Source organism: Arabidopsis lyrata, assembly GCF_000004255.2.
Source record: "Arabidopsis lyrata subsp. lyrata unplaced genomic scaffold ARALYscaffold_6, whole genome shotgun sequence".
In the NCBI taxonomy this organism is placed as follows: Eukaryota; Viridiplantae; Streptophyta; class Magnoliopsida; order Brassicales; family Brassicaceae; genus Arabidopsis; species Arabidopsis lyrata.
In genome coordinates, this window is record NW_003302550.1 from 17861998 (window position 1) to 17867449 (window position 5452).

General features: G+C 36.1%; 1 long non-coding RNA gene across 1 annotated transcript; it reads right to left on the bottom strand.

The window, feature by feature from the left end:
- Positions 1–767: 767 nt before the first annotated feature.
- LOC110227508 lies at positions 768–1747 on the bottom strand. The gene is made up of 3 exons (XR_002331201.1): positions 1165–1747; positions 940–1072; positions 768–866 (listed from the first exon to the last, which is right to left on the bottom strand). It is a non-coding gene; the product is annotated as an uncharacterized LOC110227508 (long non-coding RNA).
- Between the last annotated feature and the right edge of the window lie 3705 nt (positions 1748–5452).

Below are 5452 nucleotides of genomic sequence, written 5' to 3' on the forward strand. Positions count from 1 at the left end.
TAAAGTGATTGGTTGCAAATGGGTATTCAAGTTGAAACCAGGGATTCAAGGGGTTGAAGAACCAAGATTTAAGGCCAGGTTGGTTGCAAAAGGCTATGCTCAAGTGGAAGGGATAGACTACAATGAAGTGTTCTCACCAGTGGTGAAACACACCACTATAAGGTTAATGCTATCAATGGTTGTGGAGTTGGATCTTGAACTAGAGCAGCTAGATGTGAAAACAGCCTTCTTGCATGGAAATCTTGAAGAAAGGATACTCATGGAGTAGCCTGAAGGTTATGCACAAGGCAACAAGGTTTGTCTATTACAAAAATCCCTATATGGCCTTAAACAGTCTCCAAGGCAGTGGAACTTAAGGTTTGATAAGTTCATGAATACTCAGAAGTTCATGAGGAGTGATTATGATTCATGCGTGTATTTCAAGTGTTATGATGAGGGAAAGTATGTTTATCTACTGTTATATGTAGATGACATGTTAGTGGCTGCAAAGGATCTGGAAGAGGTTGAGAAGGTTAAGAGGATTCTAAGCACAGAGTTTGAGATGAAAGATTTAGGACCAGCAAGAAGGATTCTAGGGATGGACATTATCAGAGACAGAACTAAAGGTACCTTAATTCTATCCCAAGAAGCCTATATTGATAAAATTCTGAGGAATTTTGGTATCACTGATGCTAAGCCGGTTCAAACACCAATTGGGTGTCATTTCAAACTAAGGAGTACCAAGGAAGATGAAAAAGCTGAGACAGAATCTGAAATGAGAAACATACCTTACTCAAGCGCAATCGGAAGCCTTATGTACGCAATGGTAGGGTCGCGACCAGACATTGCTCACGTAGTAGGGTTGGTGAGCCGCTATATGAGTTCTCCTAACAAGGAACATTGGAATGCAGTTAATTGGGTATTAAGATACCTAAAAGGAAGTTCGAAGTGTCACCTTACCTTCAAGAAGGCTGACAAGTTCGAGATAAAGGGATTCTGCGACAGTGATTATGCAGCTGACCTTGATCGGAGAAGATCAATCACCGGCTATGTTTTCCAAGTCGGAGGAAACACGGTGAGCTGGAGATCGGCACTGCAACACATAGTCGCAGTATCATCAACAGAAGCTGAATACATGGCTCTAGCAGAAGCAACCAATGAAGCTCTATGGTTAAAGAGAATTACCAGTGAGCTAGGGTTTGAGCAGAAGACAGTCGAGATCTTCTGTGACTCGCAAAGCGCCATTTGTTTGGCTAAGAACAGTGTCTTCCACGAAAGGACGAAGCACATCCAGATCCGTTACCACTTCATGAGAGATGTGATAGCAGAAGGAGATCTGGTCCTAACTAAGATCGATACAAGCATCAATCCAGCTGACCTCCTCACTAAACCACTACCAGTGAAGAAATTTGAGAATGGGCGTAGCGATCTAAGAGTGCTTAGACACTGACACTAGCTCGGAAGTGAGCTAGGGTTCCGACAAGACAATCGGAACAGACGGAGAAGACAAGGAGGACTTTTGGTTTTCTCGGGTATACGTCGGAATCAGGATCGAGGTGGAGTATGTGAGGATTCGATCCGGTATTCCTCCTGATGGGCTAGTAAGAAACTGTAGTTGGGCCTGCGAATCTTCACTTAGGCCCAGGAAGACTGCAGTGTTTGTCAAAGCCCATGAATCTCAGTCAACACTCTTGCTTTTGTCTTCATGTGTGTACGGGTGCAACGGCTACACAATGATAAGGTTTGTTAGGCCTAGGTTTGATGCATGAGCTGTCAAGGGGAGCGTGTCAGAGGTGTATAAAAGGGTAAGCAAAGAGTAAAGACAAGAACAGAGAGCGTGAGTAGCAAGCGGAAAGGTCTAGAGAGTCAAGACGTACCTTGGTCACCTTGACCTTGGGAACTTGTAAATCTTGTGTCGCCTCTGTTCTTCCTCTGTTCTCTCTTCTCTTCTCCTCTGTTTTCTTCTTCTGCAACAAAACACAAACAAAGCAAACAGATCCTGACAAAGTACATAGCCAAAATAGTGAGAAGAACCAACAGGTAGCAATCCAGAAGGTGAAAGCTTGTCTAGGCACAAAATTCTTGAACCACACCGCCGGAGACCAAAGTTTCCTTTCCTGAGAGGGCCTAAAGAAGTTCCAAGTGGTTTTTGTGGAGAAAAAAGATTTCTTGTGGTTAGAAGGACCCCAAGTGTAACAGTCAGGTCCCCTAGAGGAGCATGGAGGAGCAGTTACAAGGACCCCAAGTGGTTTTTTTTTTTTTTTTTTTTTGGTAAATGTGGTTATAGAAAAACTTGTTAATATATATTTTTGATTAAATTTTGTAGAAAATACATATTTTAAGTTTTTATACTATGATATATCCCAATCCTGTCCAACGAATGTTTGCAGTCTGAGCCTAACATGGTATTGTGGAGCAAGTTATAAGAAGTTACTGATATGAGACGACTCACTGAAGTGAGCTTCCTCATTAATGAAGAGAAAAGGCTGTAGTTATATTTGATGAAGATGTAATGAATCCCGCTCTCTACACAGCTTACATCCTTGTAGAAAGCAAATACTACAGAGACGTGAATCTCGATAAATTTACAAACAATAAGGGTTACTTGCTTGGGTGCTCTTATGTTCCAAGTTCAGTGGTCTTTTGAGTCTTGGATCTAGTGAGTAAAGTTTTAAAAACTTCTTACTTTTGAATCAACTCTGATTGTTTTCCTAATGAGATCCAAGACTCATGTAATGTTTTTTTTTTGCTTGCGTGCTCTTATGTTTGTTGTTTGCAAATGTAACATCACTCAACCAGCTACTCCGACATGTTGTGTAATACTAATATTACAGCTACTTCCGACATGTTGTACATGTAACATCACTCAAGTGCTCTTCTCATGGTGATACCATTTTTTTCTTTTGCTATATTGAAGAGTTTTCCGGTAAATATATACAGTTTTATTGTCTTTCTCTAACCACATATGCTACAAACTAAGTCTAGTTCTTGTCTTCGTTTCTACCATTGAAACAAATAAATTGTTCCATATTAGAAATATATGGAACTATGTATAATGTAGATTGCGAAAAATGTTATTTAGAGTATGAACTGTGCAATTTCGTTGAAACAAAACATGAACTCTTCACCTAGTTAATTAAATACTCATTTAAGTTTTTTGTTGACTTTCAATTAAATCATCAAGTCTTGTTGAAGACTGTCAAGTACTTAATGAAGAGAGAAATCGAAGTGAAATTAGATCTAGGATTACATTTAAGAGAAACAAAATCGATTTGGGGATTTTAGTTGGAATAATTAAAACAACATCGTTTAGTATTATAACGGATATCATCAACGGCAAGTTAAACCCCGTCTGATTCCTCCATTTACACGTGCCTCAATTTGCGAAGTCAACAAGAGCTCAGTTTCAAAAGTTTTAAAATTAAAGAGGATACAAATTTTTAATTTCGTCAAGTTTGAAAAGAGCATACAAACTTTTAAAGCATGAACTTTCAACTAAACCATCAAGTTTTGATTAAGGGTTTTGTGCAAAATAACCCTCAAAGTCGCTAATTTTTGCAACTTTACCCTTCGCCTCAAAAAAATGCAGAATAATCCTATGAAGTCAAAAATAGTAGGCAATATAGCCCTTATACATATTGTAAATGTTTTCACGATCACGTACATTTGATTTTTAAAATTTTAAAGGTAGATTTGAACTCCTCGTCTCGAGGGTTTCGATTTAATATATTATTTATTAAAATTTTAAAAACTTGACAATAGCGAAAATGCTATATTGCCTATTATTTTAGACTTCATAGGATCATTTTGCATTTTTGGATCGGAAGTGGAGGGTAAAGTTACAAAAATTGGCGACTTTGAAGATTTTTTTGGCACAAAACTCTTTAATTAAAGATTAGCTTTTCAGTTAGTTTACGTATCTTAGCAAGTAAATCTTCAAAAATTTGTATGCTATTAGTAGGTTTTAATCATATCTTGCTATAGAGCTGAATGATCAACGCTTTATATTTTTTGGTGCTTACGTGTGCTAGAATTCGTATCGTATGAAAAAAGGAAAAAGTGTTCTAAGCACATACATCCCCCGAATGTGAAACCTAGGAAGAGAAATAATTCAATTAATATCAAGAATCTGCATATATCTTACATATTATATAGAAGATATGAAGTAACACGTCTTACGTTCGCTCTCATTTTGGTTGATTACCGAGTTTTTGTTAATGAACTGATCTATTAATAAAGATACATTATTACTGAAAACACAACAAACAAAACACGTCTAAATTGATTTAAAAACATAGGCTGAAAAATATGTACTCATTTCGATTCGATTATTACTCAAAATGTAAACCCTATAACGTCTTGACCATGATAGGTATCGACCTCCTCTAAATATTTATAAACCTATATCTACCACGTTTTAAGATATCTAAACTATATATTTGTGTTTTTACCTAATATATATATAAAAAAAAAAACTTTACAACGATTATTTGGGAGATTTCAAAAGAACTTATTGTGTAAGAAATTTGTTAAGTAAGCTGTGTTTTATTCATAATATGATGGGAAAATAATAGAAATAAGTTACCAGTTCACAAAACAAACGACTGATACAACATGGATTTATTGAAGATATAACTCATATCTTCCTAGCTTATTCAAATCAACTTCCACCCTTCTCTGTAGATAAATCTGCACTTTCACTAAGGGAGAAAGTTATAAAATTCCAAACACAAGTCGTTATGCTCTTGGAAAAGGAGATTCACCTGCAAAATAAAGTAATAAAACATATCACTAAACCCAATATGAAAACAATGTAAGATTTTTTTTTTTAATATTACACACATATATATAAAAATACCTCATTGTAGACCTCACTAAGGCTCATTCTACCCTTCTGAAACATGCTTAGCATAGTTATAAATGTTCTATATACAGCAACATCATCCTCAAACCTTATCTACAAATTAACAAATGATAATTAATTGAAAAATGGCAAAATTAAAATTAAAAAACAATATCATAAATTTTAGTAATACTAGACTAAAATTATTTATCTGACATCATTTTTTTGAGAAAATTGATTGATCCAAAAACAAAAAAAAATTTGAACCGTTAACCAAATTCTCCACCCCTATATTCTACCTAGGCATATATAGTGCACCTACCCTGACTTTGTTGATAAAGCTAATTGCATCGCTAAAGCCAACAGTAATCGGTGACGGAGCTTTGACATCCTCGAGTTTTATCTCATACTCCTTTGGTAAGAAGGTATTGAAACCTAAAATCAGCTCTCGTTGCCCCTTGAAAAGATCTTTCACAATTGTTATGACATCCTTAGTACCAATTCTACCATGAAAAGATGAGCAAATTTAGTTTTTCATTGAGAGCTAAAACTTGTGCAATTGTATTACCAATCGATAAAAAGGAGAAAAACAAATCAAAATACCTCCGAGATCTGAAGTCATGCAAGAGC